At 37.9% G+C, this 17,539-nt stretch overlaps 1 pseudogene; it reads right to left on the minus strand.

Annotated features, from left to right (window-relative positions):
* Positions 1–4,725: 4,725 nt before the first annotated feature.
* LOC119002853 (leucine-rich repeat-containing protein 31-like) overlaps positions 4,726–17,539 on the minus strand; it is a 43,277-nt pseudogene continuing 30,463 nt past the window's right edge.

Genomic DNA, 17,539 nt, shown 5'->3' on the forward strand with positions numbered 1-17,539 from the left:
CTCTGGCATGGTCATTTAACATATCTCTAACCTTTAACTGGTTGCATAGATATGTTAAATAGCTGTGGCCATGCCTTGACCAAGGGGGATGGAAGTGACTTTTACCCAAAATGTAACTGGGGGGCAGCTTCCCCTGGTGACAGCACCTGCATGAGAGGTTGGAGAAGCTTGGCTCCATGACATGGGGCCACACCTGCCCAGACTCATGATGGCCGCCCAGTAAACTTGGAATAATACGGGAATGCTGGCAGGTGTAACTGATTGTATGAGGAGTCGGAAATGAGGTTACAAGGAACGTTGGTATGGGGATTTCAACCCAGACTTGGCAACCATGCAAAGAGAGAACCACGTGTTTTTTTTGCAGAGTAGGGACTCCCACATCTTTGGTGAGGGAATCATGTGGCTTTGGGGTGCTCCATTTTGCCATGTGGCTTAGGAAGCAGGAAACACTTTGCCTGGAAGAGAGGGGGTGAAAGGACTCTTGCTGATGGGCCATGAGAAGGTGCCACATGACTTTGAATTAACTGGAGATCCTGGTGGCAACACAGCTGATGGTGCTTGGAGCCTGAATCAGGACTTCTGCTTCTTTTCCTAAGATACATACCCTAGATTAGGGCAAATGGAGAAAGAAGAACTGTGTGTGGTCTGTGGGTACCCTAAAAGACATTCATATTTTAATGAAGATATTGGGTCACTATTTTAAGTGTGTATAGCTTTAAATAAACATTTCCTTTCCTTTTCACAAGTCTCTGGCATTGAGAGCAGTCTTTCCTCTGGTGGGGGGGGGGCAAACCTAGTGGGGGGTCCTTTTGGTAATAGTATATTGTACCCCCCTCTCCCGCCTTGTTCTTTAACAGTTTTTTGCTGCACTCTGTTATAAGATCACCAAGCAAAATATATCTGGGGTCTTGTTAACAAGTATGCCTTTGTAAATTGGATTTCACTATATAACAAGCTGCCTCAGAACTTGATGGATTAAAAAATTAATAGTTATGTCTCCAAGTTCTTTGGGGATGCAGGTGGGGGTGACACAATCCTGAGAAGGCTCAGTTGAGGATGGATTGTCTTTGGTGGTCTCATGCTCACATCTAGGACCTCAGCTGAGATGGCTGGGCATCCCTCTCTCTCCATGTGACCTCTTATGCTTCAGGAGGTGAGGGCTTTTTCCCATAGTGGTCTCAGGGTTCCCAGAAGCAAGAGAAGCAAGCCTCAATGCTATACTTTTTGACCATTTGTTTTATGTATTTGTTAATGTCCCATCAGTCAAACCGCTCACACAGCCAAATAAAGATTCAAGGGGTAGAGAGAAATTTTAATTCCTGATGGGAGGATGGTATATTTATAATACTTATAGGGATGGGAGGGACATAGGGCCATTTTCTTCCAATTTACTAGGGTAAGAAAGTAGAGGAGAATAGGCACTGGGTAGGCAATATTAGTGACTTGCTCATCTCTCATATTTTAACCCCATTTAACCTGTCAGTGTCTTATTTAATAACACTTAAAAAAACTTTGTACATTCTATGCATTCCCTTAACTTTCTAATTCCCTGGCTTTAGTTCTTAATTAACTTTCACATCCATGATTTTCAAACTCTTGAGTTTGGGTTGCTTTAAAAATATGATCAAAATTATCATCTGTTATGGACTTTTTGTGTCCCCTTCAAATTTATATGTTGAAGCCCTAACTCCTAGTGTGGCTGCATTTGGAGATGGGACCTCTGAGCATGTATAGAAGATTAAAAGAGGCCATAAGAGTGGGGTCTTGATGCAATAGAATTAATGTCCTTATGAGTAGAGAGAAGAGACATGAGAGGGCTTTTTTCTTTCTCCATGTACACATTGAGAAAATGCCTTATGAGGACATAGCAAGAAGGTAGCTGTCTAACACTGAAGAAAGAGAGCTCTCAGCAGAGGCAGTTTGCTGACACCTTGATCATGAACGTCTAGCCTCCAGAACTGTGAGAAAATAATTTTCTGTTCTTTAAGCCATGCTGACTGTGGATTTGGTTATAGCAGAACTAACTGACTAGTACATGGTCTCTTTCTCAGAGAAAGTAGGCAATTGCACACCACACAGACCTTTGTATGTAATGTCAAAGTGACTTTGCGTACCTAGAATGCCACCTTCAAACCTTAAAGGCATTGGTGATCCCCAGGTTACAAATCCCTGCTCCCCAACAACATCCAAGATAGTTTTCAAAAACAATAGTTATTAACATGGTCTTTACAAATCTTTCCTTTAGTCTTCCCATGAAGCCCACTCCAACAGCTGGTCAGTTTTTTCCTCTATGATGCCTCTATTTTAAGAAACATGCTAATTTATTATTTTTTAAGATTTTATTTATTTATCTATAGAGTGGAAGGGAAGGAGAAAAGGAGAGAAGGAGAGAAATATCAATGTATGGTTGCTTCTCGTGAGTCCCCTGCTGGGAACTGGCCTGCAACGCAGGCATGTGCCCTGACTGGGAATCGAACCACGATCGTGTGGTTCGAAGGCTCGCGCTCAATCCACTGAGCTACACCAGCCAGGGCTCTAATTTGTTTTAACAATAAAAGATTTTCCTTTACTTTAAGAAGGTGTGTTTTTTTCTATTATTTTTGTAAAAATTTTATTTATTTATCTTTAGAGGGGAAAGGAAGGAGAGAAAGAGAAATATCAATGTATGGTTGCTTCTTGTGAGTCCCCTGCTGGGAACTGGCCCGCAACCCAGGCATGTGCCCTGACTGGGAATCGAACCGCTATCTTGTGGTTCACAGGCCCACGCTCAATCCACTGAGCTACACCAGCCAGGGTGCAAGAAGGTGTGTTTTTTATAGTGGGTTATGAATTTCTGACCACTTCCCACTAAGATTTATATGTCAATGATCATTACTAGGGTTCATGGTTTATATCACATATAGAAGGCACTAGAAGATAAAATAAGCCACTTAAGGGTGTACTTTCTAATGAAAAAGTATATATATGTATAGTAATGATAAAGTAGAGGGTGCCTGAGAGGCAATCACACATTGGTGTTTCTCTTCCTCTCTTTCTTCCCCTCTCTAAAAATAAATAAATAAAATCTTTTTTTTTCTTTTTTCCCCCAATTTTTTTTATTTAATTATTTTTCAAGTACAGTTTTCTGTCTATTACTCCCCTCCTTCCCATTTTCACCCTTCTCAGTTGTTGTCCATTTATCCTTTATATATATTCCTCTAAATCCCTCCCTTATTTCCCCTGAAATTCCCTCCTCTCTCCCCTCTGGTCCATGTCAGCCTCTTCTCTATTTCAGGGTCTTTGGTTATATTTTGCTTGCTTGTTTGTTTGTTGTTTAGCTTCCTGTTAAAGGTGAGATCATATGGTATTTGTCCTTCAACACCTGGCTTATTTCACTCAGCATAATGCTTTCTAGTTCCATCCATGATGTTGCAAAAGGTAGAAGCACCTTCTTTCTTTCTGCAGCATAAAATTCCATTGTGTATATGTACCATAGTTTTTTGATCCATTCATTTACTGACGGGCACCTAGGTTGCTTCCAACTCTTGGCTATTGTAAATTGTGCTGCTATGAACAATGGGGTGTATATGTTCTTTGGGATTGGTGTTTTAGGGTTCTTAGGATACAATCCCAGCAGTGGAATTGCTGGGTCAAAAGGCAAGTCCAATTCTAGTTTTCTGAGAAAATTCCATATTGTTTTCCATAATGGTGGTACCAGTCTGCAATCCCACCAACAGTGGACCAGAGTCCCCTTTTCCCCACACCCTCTCCAACATTTGTTGTTTATTGCTTTGTTTATGATAGCCATTCTCACTGGTGTAAAGTGGTATCTCATTGTGGTTTAATTTGCATCTCTCTGATAGCAAGCAATATTGAGCATCTCTTCATGTTTCTCTGGATCCTCTGTATGTCCTCCTTGGAGAAATGTTTGTTCAAGTTCTTTCCCATTTTTTAATTGGGTTTCTTGTCTTCTTAGAGTGAAGTCCTCTGAGTTCTTTGTATATTTTGGAGATTAAACCTTTGTCTGAGGTATCATTGGCAAATATGTTTTCCCATACAGTTGGTTGTCTTTTTATTTTAATGCTGTTTTCTTTAGCTGCGCAGAAGCTTTTTATTTTGTTGAGATCCCATTTGTTTATTCTTTCCTTTATAGTCCTTGCTCTAGGGGACATATCAGTAAAAATGTTGCTGCATGAAATATCTGATATTTTCCTGCCAATGTTCTCCTCTAGGACTTTAATGGTGTCACGGCTTATGTTTAAGTCTTTTATCCACCTTGAATTTATTTTGTGGACAAAGGTAAAATGAAACTATTACACAACTAGTGCCTTTCACATGAAAATTATCTTTCTCTTCTCTCTCTCTCTCACACACACACACATACCCACCCTTATATTTTGAACATTTAACATGTAGGAAAAGAGACAGAAAATTCTAGGGCAAAAAACGAAGTAGACACGTTACCAGAATCGGACATTTTTGGCAGGCCTTCTAAACAGTAAGAGAATTAATTATATATTCAAAACAAATAAAAATCCATCAAAAACGTCATCCATGCTTCATAAGATAGAGAAAAAAGACATGCTCATATTAGATTAGTATATGCATATATTTACAAAGCTCTTGTAACATAACTACCATTGAATGTCTAGAAGCTGATACTTCTTTGATTACACTGTGGTTCATTCATTTCTTTTCCTCCCTTACAGAATGGTTTGTAGCTTAGTTAAGCCTTGAAAAATTAGCTTACTGAAACCCACCATGGTCAAAGTGAATGCTGCTTCTGTAATTTGGGTCAGAGCATCCCAGTTCCTCCTCCTGTGAAGCTAGGAGGATCCCTCTTTTCATTTCCATCTCAGTGATCTTGGGAAGTCAGCACATAACAAGTGTCTAAAGCGCTGTCCACAATTCTGAAAAGCTAATGGCCAAAGGCTGAGATACAGCTTGATTAACCCTTTGAGAAGCCACACATGATAATGACCAAACCCAACAGATGTTGTCATTGTAGCTCAGGTTGAGCTTCTGCAACTTGGCCAAATTGCCAGTCTGTACTACTCTCCTGAAGGCCAGGAGAGCCACATCCTCGGTCACTAAGAAAGAGCAGCTTGGCCTCCCTCAGTACTTGAAATGACATTGGAAGCTTTAGTGTTTTCAGAAGCATCTTCAGGTTGTCACCAACACACTTGTTTCAAGAAAGGCCATTTTCAGAGGAGGGAGGTCAATTCATTTAGCAAGGGTAGTAAAAGTCTCACTTTCTAAATTAGAAAACAGTTGTTGATAGTAATGACTTCAATTCTGGTAAAAATCGGAGCCTGCTTTGTTGGTTTCAGAAGAGCTATCCATCTTTTTGTTAAAGGATGAATTCAATTCCTGAAGGCTTGAGAGTAAAGGTATAACCTGAGTCAGTAACCCCATATCGTTTGCTGTTATTGAGCACTGGTTAAGGTCCAAAACTTCCACATGCTTCAGTGGGGCCAACTGAGCTGGGGCAAACCTTCACCCAACTCATTGTTGCAAGAAAGGTATGGTTTCCTTATCTGAGACACCCAGTAGTTAGACACTTTTTTAAATCCCTGAGCAATACTGTTTAGACTCTCACTGATGTTTCTGATAGTGGAAAGATAAGTATTTCAAGATTTTGGATCACAGGTAGCAACCAACAAACACTCCATCTTATGATTTTTAAGGCACAATCCACAACCACAAAAGTATGTTTGTATCTTGCTTGCTTCTGGGAACTTCTGGAGAATCAGAGGCAAGCTTCCTCCCACTTTACTGATCCAGGACAAATTCAGCTCTTTCAGGTATTGCTTTGAGTGCATCTCTCAGTGTTCCAACAATGTCAAAGGTACTTACTGTAAGTCTTCACCTACCGAGCCTCAGGATTTTTAACTTGCTGACAAGATGCATTTGCTGGGGGTGAAGAGTGAATGGAGGATTGCAACTTTGAAATCAACTCCAGGAAATAGCCAATTTTTCCAAGTCTCAGAGATAAAGCTGCAAAGCAACCATTTCCTTCATGTTTGCTGTTGTTAATCTGCAGTTATTCAGATCTAGATACTTGTTGATGCCTTTTTTGCCCAGCTTCGGCAGGATCTGCTCATTTTTCTGCAACCTGGAAATCAGTCTGAAGTGAGAGGCTTGGCTCTGTTACTGCCTCCAGGTGCTTAACACAGCACTCCAGTGACCCTTTTCTTTCAAACAAGCTTGAGGAATTCAGTGGCTTTTCTTCCATGACCTGGCTTGGACTCCTTAGCTTACAGATGGAGCTGTGTTCCTGGATGAAGAGCTAACCTTATTAGCATTTAAGAGGAGCATCTTTGGTGAATGCAACTACTTGAAACAAGGGGCAGATTGGGGTGGGGGAGGCTCAGGTAATTGCCTTCAAACAGAACAGATGAAGAGGAAGCATTGCAAATTATCTTCTATTCAGAGGTGGCCTTTTATTCTGTCGGTGGTTTATTTTGCTGTGCACAAGTTCATTAGTTTGAGGTAGTCCCACTTGTTATATTTGCTTTTGTTGCCCTTGCCTTTGAGTAGAATCTAAAAAATAATCGCCATGACCAATGTAAAGGAAGTTACAACCTATGTTTTCTTGTAGGAGTTTTTTTGATTTAAGGACTTACATTCAAGTTTTTCATTTATTTTGAGTTAGTTTTTGTACATGTTGTAAAATAATAGTCTAATTTTATTCTTTTGCATATAGTTGTCCAGTTTTACCAACACTGTTTATTGAAAAAAACTGCCCATTCCCCATTGTATATTTTTACCTCTGCTGTTGTAAATTAATTGACCGTATGTGCATGGGTTTATTTCTGGACTCTCTATTCTGTTCCCTTGATCTGTGTTGATTTTTATGCCATCAGCATACTGCTTTCATTACTATAGCTTTGTAATGTAGTTTGAAATCAAGGAGAATGATACTTCCAACTTTGTCTTTTCTCAAGATTGTTTTGTGGTTCCATATACGTTTTAGAATTTTTTTGTTCTGTTTCTCGGAAAAATGCCAATGGAATCTCGATAGAGATTGAGTTAAATCTGTAAATTTCTTTGTGTAATATGAACATTTTAGCCGTATTAATACTTTAAAATCAAAGAGCACAGATTATCTTTCCATTTATTTGTGTCTTCAATTTCTTTCCACAGTGTCTCATAGTTTTCAGTGTTCAGGTCTTTCACCTCCTTGGTTAAATTCATTCTTAGGTATTTTATTCATTTTGGTGCAATTGTAAGTAGAATTGTTTTCTTAATTTTTCTGTCTGCTAATTCATTGTTCATGTATACAAATGCAACAGACTTACATATTAATTTTGTATCTTGCAACCTGACTCTATTATTTATTATTTCTAATAGTATTTTTAGCAGAGGTGTTAGGATTTTTCAAATATAAAATCATGCTATCCACAAATAGAGACAGTTTTACTTACTCCTTTTCAATGTTGATGCCTTTACTTCTTTTATTTGCCTAATAATTGCTATGACTAGGACTGCTAATGCTTTGTAGAATGAAAATGGGAAAAGTGGGCATCCTTGTCTTGTTCTTGATCTTAGAGGAAAAGTTGTTTTTTCTTTTTCTTTTTTTTACCATTGAGTATGATGTTAGCTTATGGGTTTGTCATACATGACCTTTATTATATTGAGGTATTTTCCTTCTGTTCCCATGATATTGAGATGTTTTATCATACATGGATGTTATATCTTATCAAATATTTTTCTACATCTACTGATATGATCATGATTTTTATCCTTCATTATTTTAACATGATATATCATGTTGATTGATTTGTGAGGTTGAACCATCCTTGTTCCTCTGGAATAAATCCTACTTCATGCTGTATATTCTTTTGATGGATTATTTAGTTTAGCTTGCTAACATGTTAAGGATTTCTACAACTATGTTCATCAGGAATATTGTCCTATAATTTTCTTCTTTTGTGGTGTTCTTGGTTCTTTTCTGTATGAGGTAATGCTGGCCTCCTAAAATAAATTTGAAACCATTCCCTCATCCTTAAATTTTTGGAAGAGATTTAGGACAAATTTTAAATCTTCTTTGGATATTTGTTCTTGGGCTTTTGTTCATTGGGAGGTTTTTTATTATTGATTCAATATCCTTAATAATAGTTGGTATATTCAGATTTTCTATTTCCTCATGATTCAGTTTTTGAAGGTTGTATGTTTTAGAAAACATATCAATTTCTTCTACATTGTCCAATTTATTGTCATATAATTGTTCATAATAGTCTCTTATGATCCTTTGTATTTCCTACGTATTAATTATAACTTGTCTTCTTTCATTTCTGATTTTATTTATTTGAGCCCTCTCCCTTTTTTTCTTAGCATGTCTAGCTAAAGGTTTGTTAATCTATTTATCTTTAAAAATAAATAACCAATTCTTAGTTTTATTGATCTTTCTGTTGTCTAGTCTCTATTTCATTTATTTCCACTTTGATTATTTTATTTTCTTCCCTCTACTAAATTTAGGCTTTTTTAATTCTTCTTTTTCTAAGTCCTTTAGATCGTGGATGTGCTGGTGGACATCATTTTTCTGCTCTTTATCTACCTTGTTAGCATGAGCAGGAGCACCCCTGCCCCTGCTCTCCCACAGCTAAACTAAAGCCAGCCAGTGCATGAGTCCACACAGGGGACATCTTTTGAGCACCTGGCTTTAGTGTCCAGAGGGGCTTATATTTGGGGGCGCAACAGGACTGGAACAGTCAGAGAGACAGTTCTTGGCAGCCTACCACCCCCTGGGTGTGGCACAGACAGCAGACTAAGACACACCCTCACATGAAAAGTTTCAGTGAAGTTTTTGGTAAACCATTGCTTATATTAACTTGGAAGTCAGATTATATACTTAGTTACCTTGGGTGCCAGGAGACACTTTCTGAATGTTAATATTAAAAATATTTTTTCACTTTTGGCTATGTTTAGCAAGATAATGCAAGGCAAAATATAACATGATTTTAAAAAGTGATTTGGCCCTGGCCAGTATGGCAGTATGGCCAGTTGGTTGGGTGTTATCCCAAAACCAAAAAGTTGCTGGTTTGATTCCCGGTCAGGGCACACGCCTGGACTGTGAGCCTGGTCCCTGGCTGGGGTGCATGTGAGAAGCATCTGACTGATCTTTCTCTCCCCCTCTTTCTTCCTACCTTCCTCCCTCTCTAAAAACATAAATAAAAATCTTTAAAAGAGTGATTTGGCTGATTTATATGTAAAAGTAAAAAGAAATAGAAAAATTTAGAAGATTTGTAGAGTTGAAAAATTCAAATATTTCTTAACTACAAGAGTAAAAAATATACCTAGTTCATTTGGCCCCTGGCAGGTGAGAAGAGCACCATCCTGTTGGTAGATGAAGTAGCAATAATCCCTGGAAATGACGTGTATTCCTAGGCCAGGAGATTTAGTTGCCAAATATATTTTCTCTCTAAAGTGGCAGCCCTATTCCTTCAGGTGAGGAACAGGGCTGAGGTGAGGACATCACAGAACTGCTATGTAACATACAAAAATTATCCTGAATGGGCAAGAAATTAACCTGTGGTATTTTTAATAACTTTATTATTTTTCAATTACAGTTGTCTGCATTTTCCCCCCATTGCTCTCCCCCACCCAGCCAAACCCACCTCCCTCCCTTGCTTCCACCCTCCCCCTTGGTTTTGTCCATGTGTCCTTTATAGTAGTTCCTGAAAACCCTTCTCCCAACCTGTGGTATTTTAAGTCATATAAAGTTTATTATTTCAGCATAATTCTGCCCAGAGTTTCCCAATCCAAGTGTGCATCTGAATTACCTGGAAGATTTGTTGAAACACAGACTGGGGGTCTCACATTTTGAATTTCTGATTCATTGGGTCTGGGGTGGTAACCAAAAATTTACATTTCTAAAAAGGTAATGCTAATGCTGCTGGTCCATGGACCACACTTTGAGAACATGACCTAACCAATCCGGACGTGTCTCAGTATTGACTCTAAAATTCTCTTGCAGCCTGTATAACTCTGAACACAAAACAGTTTAAGGACAGGTTTAATGGAGGTCACTTTTCTACACAATGAGTATTCTATTCAGCTTCTAAACAATTGGAAAATTGCTTTTCCCATCAGTGGAAAGGGGATATAATCCCATATTTACTTTACGAAGTAGACAATATACTGAGTCAGCAGTCACAGCATATTCAGTGAAAGAATACTTTGAGACCATTTAAATAGAAAAGCAAGCATTAGCAGCCATATTGGTTAGCATTTAGAGAACAGATGTACTCTGGTTAGTTGGAACAGGAATTGATTTAGTATACAGTATTAAATAGCTCATAAAAATGGTAAGAAAGGTGAAGTAACAAGACTTAGAGATTTTGTCATTCGGTTCATTACTGTGTCTCTAATATCTATAGGCAACTTATACTTAATACATATTTTTATTGAATAATGCCAATAATTCATGACTTTAATTGTTATCACTCTATTCATTATGCCTCATTATCAGCAAATGTGTTTACATTCTATTTGGAGATAGCCAAAAACTGCTCAGCATGAAATTATTTTGACAGAATTTACTCTTATGCTCACTCTGCCTCTATTAAGTGATAGGTAAGATATAGGCTCTATTTGGTATTCTGAGAATTAAATTTCTCAAGAAGTGATTTAGAGATGCTGTGTATGACTTTATAGAAGCAACAAATTCCTTGTTTTAACTGAAGCCATCCATTAGAGAGCCACCAAATAAGCCTTGCTTTAAAATTGGTGTAGTTTTGTTGAACTGTACCTTCAAGTAAATCAGTTATATCATATGTCAATTATACCTCAGTGATATTGATTGCAAAAGTATACAGAAAATAGGGATTTTTGTTTGTTTTCAGGGGTCTATGGAAATGTTAATAAAAAACACATATGAAAACCCTGAAAATGAGTGGAAATAAAAAATTAACCAAATGCTAGTAAAAGAGACTTTTACCCAACAAATTTGTTCAATTAATTTTTTTTTCCTGTTAAGGGAACTGAGTCCTTGTAACCTGATTTATTTCTTCTCTCTGTACTTCTTATGTATCATATGATACTTTTTTTAGAAAAGCGAAATCAAATTTAAGTTGGTGTTTAGGAGTAAAAGAGCTATTTTTATAGCTGGACATTAATTTTTTTTTTAATCCAGAAACAAGACATTTGAAACCTGAATGATGAGACGGGAAAGAGTTAAAAGGAAGATCATTGTTATTAGGTCCATTGTTACCTGGTACTAGACCCGTAAATATAGAGAAACCTACCTTTCCTGAATCCCTTTTATTTATGTGAGTAAACCCGCTCATTCATGAAAGCATCACATCCTGCCAAGCACTGTTCACAGATCAGGCAGTATTCAGTACACATATCGCCAGCTCTCTTCCATTCTCTATTACCATCGGTAGAGCACAAATTGGTGATTGTGTGGTAACTAGGCAATTAACTCATGTCACCAATGTACTTGTTCATTAGCATCACTAAGAGTAGTATTACCCGCTCCATGACCTCAGTGTAAGTGATAACATCCTTAGCTGTTAAAGTGAAAAAAAAGTTAAGTGAATTTAGTGTTGTGACGGGTGATCGAGACAGGAGCCCTTTTTATCTTATCACGTGGCACAAAGAGTGAAAATGCAAACCCCTCTAAGGTGCCTCATTAGTACATCTCACCTTCTTTCTCCAAGAACAGATTTCTTACTTATTCTTTTACTTGCTAAGATGACTTGCACAGATACCCATTGTCTTCTCGGGTTCTTCTAATGGAGGTCAATGGCTGGGAGAGCCCTCCCAGAGTCACTGCTTCATTTGGTTTGCCTGCCTCTGGACAGCACTCACCCTAAGAAATACACTTGGTATATCTGTTCTTAAAGCACAAGTTTGGGAATCCTATGAATTCTCATTTACTGTGTCAACTTGGGATATAAGCAAAAACTATTCAATATTAAATCACATTTACAGAAAACTATTACATTCAACATTGGTCAAGTTTTTGTCCTTTAGCTTCATGTTGTCTCTGAGAATAAAATTGAAAACAGACTATCTATTTAATAGTGTAGCCTTTCTTGAACTATGAGACACTGTAGAAGGAAATTTGATCTAGAGAGTGGTGGGTATCTTACTGATTGAAAGCATGGGCTTGGAAATCAGATTCACATGGATTTAGATCCGTATGGGCATATTACTGTTCAGTGAAAGCATATAAGAAAGACCTAAGTATTAGAAAATGCTTCCCCGAGGAAACACTCTTTTTATCTGTGATGTAAAAGAAAATTAAGAGTTATCTAGGCACAGAGAAGAACATTTAGACAGACAGAATTTGTCATGTAAAAAGGCCCAATTGTGAGAGACAGGTCAGCACATCCATGGGTTCCAAATGTGTGCATGGTGTGTGTGTGTTGTGCATGCATGCCAAGTGGGGTAGATGGAGACTGCGAGGCACAGCAGAGGATTTTAATAAAATTTGTGCTTTTGACAAATTATACCTGTTGCAGTGTAGTTTATAGAGAGGATAAGAATCTATTGGCAGATCATTTAAAAGGCTATTGCAAGATTTAAAACAACAAACAATAACAGTCTGTATTAGGGTGCTGGCAGTGAAGATGGAAAGAGAGGTACAGATTCAAGAGCTATTTAGGAACCAAACTGATGGGATTTGGCCATTGTGAGGTGAGGAGAGGGAAGAGCATAGGTGCCCCCCAGGTTTTGACTTCTGGAACTAGATGGTTATTACATGGAGGATAGTAAAGAAAAACAGATTTGTGTGAGAAGATCTGCAATTTCTCAAGGTGATTTTACATCTTTTAAGACATCATGAGCCCACAGTATTTTGTATTCACTTTTCTAGTAACTTGTATCCACTTTGTCCTTTTCCACCCATTTTCCGAAGTGAAGACAAAATTATCTTGCAAAAACCATAATTTGATTGCAACAGTTTTCCTCCTGCTTGAAAGCTTAAATTAGTTTTCATTGCACTTCACACTTTTTAAAGTTTATTTTAAAAATGTTATTGTATTTTACCCTTACCGTTTTCTCCCCTATACCCTCTGTATTACCCTCCCCCACATCACCACACTATTGCTATGTCCATGAGTTATTTCTCTTTTTTCTTTTTTGCTTGATCCCTCCACTCCCCTCCCCCCGCCCCCAGAGCTGTCGGCCTTTTCTCTATCTACCAGTTTGTCTCTATTTTGCTTGTTAGTTCAGTTTGTTCATTAGATTCCACAAGTGAGTGAAATCATATGGTACTTGTCTTCTCTGACTGGCTTATTTCACTTAGCATAATCTGCCTGGTCAGGTTCCTGCTTCTTCTGTTGGTATGAGATTTACACTATTCTTGTCCTTGTTCATTATACATCCTTCGTACTGGTCTTCTGTCAGCTTCTTGAGAGCATCATGGGCTGCAGCCTGTATGCTCAACAATCTTGGATTCCTTACCTTCCCCCTATCCTTCAGTTACCAGCTCAGAATTCTTCAAAGACGTTTTCCTCATATACATTTTCCTGGCCCTCATAATTTTATCTTACAATACTTATTCTTGGTGGTAAATTTGCAGCTGTGAGACTGTTAAACTGCAAAGTCTTTGTGGATGTCCACATTTGTGATGGTGGAATATCATGGTTTATTTGGATGCTGTGGTAGACAGAATTTTGGTCCCCCCAAGATTTCTACTCCTTGACTTGGAACCTGTGACTATGTTACTTTACATGGCAAAAGAGATTTTGTAAGTTTGATTCATTTAAGAACCTTAAAATGGGGGTATTATCCTGGATTAACTGAGTTATCCCATCAAAACTTGTGGGTCCTAAAAGAGGACCTATAACCTATTCCAGCTGTGGTCAGAGAAAGAGATGTGGTGACAAAGGCAGTGTGGGAGAGGTGCTGCATTCCTGATGGGGGAAGAGGGACACATGCCAAGGATGTAGGCAGCCTCTAGAACCTGGGGAAGGCAAGAGAAAGGATCCTCCCACAGAGCCCCCAGGAGGAAGCACAGCCCTTCTGACATGTTGGGACTGCCCCATGAGGCCATGTTAGACTTCTGGCCTACTGAACTATAAGAAATAAATTTGCATGGTTTTAAGCCAGTGTTTGTGGCAATATGTAACAGGAAGATTAGCAAACAAATACAGGTACAATTATAAATTATGTTTGTACAACAATTAATTTCAAGTGTATTTCTGGTCCATAGGTTTCTAATTTAGGGCTTATATTGTTTTATCAGGATGCCAAGTCTTATGGAAATATGGTATTTTGAACTAACAATATAAAAATGATCTTCAATTTTAATCTTCTTAATTGCATTCACAGTGGCATTCATAATGTCAGATGTTTCACTTCAGAAACATAAAACTTTCTAAGCTCTACATTGATTCTGCAAATAGGATGAAGAATTTTTTTCTTTTCAAATATTTTGATCTGCAATTGGTCAAGTCCATGGGTTCATCAGACCCAGCTGATATAGAGGGCTGATTCTAAATATATCCTGCATTTTCTCCAAAGAATTTAAGATAAACTCTAAGAAGATCTAAATTGTTATTCCAGCTTGATGGTGTAAGGAGAGAAATATCTGGTTCCCTCAGTATCTTTAAGATATCTTTGTGGAAGCAATCAGAGCATCCCCTTCTTTCCTCTCCCCTGATTATGTACTTAGTGACACACATTCACCTGTGTGTTGGGGAGTCGGGGCTCTAACATTAACCCTCTTCTTTCCCAGATGTCAAGGAGGTTAATAAAGCCCTGACATTAGTAACTGTAAATATAAAAATGCATATGTGGCAGACATTATGCTTTCTTTGTAAACTACCCTCAAAGCAGTAGCAAGGCATGTTCTGCTGGAAGTTCCTAGCATTCCATTCTGATTCTTTATTGCCCACAAATGTGAGCTGAAAGAGGGTGTGTTTGGAACTCTGATCAATACTATTCAGATTTAAAGAAAAGCAGAAGGCATGTCACTTCAGGTAGAAAAATGTACCTAAATGTCTCAATTAGGTACTGAGACAGCCTAAGCATATTTATAAAAAGTAATTAAGGAAATAAACATCTTGCTATTCTGTGATTTCAACGAAATTATCAAATTTCTACTTTGTGGCAGTACAAAAAAAATAAGAAAAGTAGGACCAGTGAAAGCAGAGGTTAATGAGGTCTGGGATTCCATAGGTCATCAAGATTGAAAGGAGGGACAGAAGTTATGCTTGGAATTAGTCATAAGATTTGGGGAGACAGACAGAAGAGAAGACTTTCTAACTGTACCACTCTCATAAATCTATTTTCCTGTTCCCTGTTGGTGTTTGATATAAATTTTCAACTGTTTTAATATTTTCACATCACCCTGTACACATCCTGTCATTCACTGATTTTTTAAATACTGGTATCTATCTCACCAATGATTAAAAAATAGAAAACAAAACATCATTTCAATTGAGCCCAAACATGATTGCAAAACAAAACAAAATTTCCTATGAATATATTTTTCTAACTCTATAGCTTTAACCAATACATTTAGCCCATAGATATTTCTTATCAGCAGAGGACCTCTGAAACCACTATCTTTTTTAAAAAATATATTTTATTGATTATGCTATTACAGTTGTCCCATTCCCCCCCTTTATTCCCCTCCACCCTGTACACCCCTCCCCCACCATTGCCCCCCTTTTGTTCATGTCCATGTGTCACAAGTTCTTTAGATTCTGTATTTCCCATAGTATTCCTGCTCTCCCCCTGTCTATTTTCTACCTACCATCTGTGATACTTATTCTCTGTACCTTCTGCCCCCTTCTCCTCCTCCCACTCCCCTGTTTCTAACCCTCCATGTGATCTCCATTTCTATAGTTCTGCTCCTGATCTAGCTGTCCTCTTAGTTTGCTTTTGTTTTTGGTGTGGTTGTTAATAACTGTGAGTTTGCTGTCCTTTCACTGTTTACATTTTTATCTTCTTTTTCTTAGATAAGTCCTTTAAACATTTCATATAATAAAGGCTTGATGATGATGAACTCCTTGAACTTGACCTTATCTGAGAAGCACTTTATCTGTCCTTCCATTCTAAATGAAAGCTTTGCTGGATAGAGCAATCTTGGATGTAGGTCTTTGGATTTCATGACTTGGAATACTTCTTTCTAGCCCCTTCTTGCCTGTAAGGTCTCTTTTGAGAAATCAGCTGACAGTCTGATGGGTACTCCTTTGTAGGTGACTGTCCCCTTTTCTCTTGCTGCTTCTAGGATTCTCTCCTTCATTTTAATCTTGGCTAATGTAATTATGATGTGCCTTGGTGTGTTCCTTTTTGGGTCCAACTTCTTTGGGACTCTCTGAGCTTCCTGGATTTCCTAGAAGTCTATTTCCTTTGCCAGACGGGGGAAGTTCTCCTTCATTATGTTTTCAAATAAGTTTTTCACTTGTTGCTGTTCCTCTTCCCCTTCTGGTACCCCTATAATTTGGATGTTGAAACATTTAAAGATGTCCTGGAGTTTCCTAAGCCTCTCCTCGTTTTTGGAATTCTCGTTTCTTCCATCTTTTCTGTTTGGTTGTTTCTTTCTTCCTTCTGGTCCACTCCCTTGATTTGAAACCACTATCTTTGTTCAGAGGAGAAATATGGGAAAATAAAGATACTAAAGGGTATGCTATAGTTCCTGCTTCCCAGGAGCTTGCTGTCATTCATCTACCCAGACTTCTTCTTTTCTTGTGTGTAATATCAGAACCTTCTTGCTCCAACTCCCATGCTCACACAACTTATGGAGCCTACTTCACAGAAACCTCAGGATTCTGATTTGTTATAGTGGGTTGCCAATCAAAGTATTCTGCACCAGTCTATGTCATTTTTTGCCACAGAGGGGAACATATGTCAGGCTGTCCTTTCTTGAATTTATACACTGGAGTGAAATTGTTCCTTCATCTAGGATCATAAACTGTGAAGACATAAACCCAGACAAGTTACCCACTACACGGAGGTACCTGAGTCAGAAATACAAAAAAAAAAAAAATAGGTCTAGAGTAGTGGTGGTAGTGGTAGGTAAAGAGAGAAAGCTAGAGAGAAAAATTAAGAGAGAGAACTCATGCTGTTTGAATTCCAAACTCTAAGTTGTGTTACTCAAATAAATTCTACTCCTATCTTTCTGTGGTTGGTTCTATAAGCCAGTGCATTTACTTCTATACTTCAGCTGTTTTGAGCTGGATTTCGATCATTTGTAATGGAAAATTTCATAATACAGGATTCAAGATATGTGAAAGAGCTATAGAATAAGATAACATACATAACAAAATTATATAACTAAGAATCAATAAGCATTCATGTAATTGGTGTATATATGTTGGACAGAGTCATTAAAAAGGAATCTTAGAGTACTAAATCTTAATCAGGATTGAATGGAAGATCTTAAATATTTTTAAAGTAACTTCATTGGGGTGACACTTGTTAATAAAACTGTATAGATGTCAAGTGTACAATTCTGTGATGCATCATTTGTATTTGCATTGTGTGTTCACCACCAAAGTCAAATCTCTTCCCATCACAATATATTTGATTCCCTTTTCTACATCCACCCACCCCCATCCTTCTGGTAACCACCAAACTTGTTTTGTTTGTTTCTTTG

This window comes from Sturnira hondurensis, unplaced genomic scaffold (assembly GCF_014824575.4).
Source record: "Sturnira hondurensis isolate 20B ecotype Veracruz unplaced genomic scaffold, ASM1482457v3 Scaffold0018292, whole genome shotgun sequence".
Taxonomy (NCBI): domain Eukaryota; kingdom Metazoa; phylum Chordata; class Mammalia; order Chiroptera; family Phyllostomidae; genus Sturnira; species Sturnira hondurensis.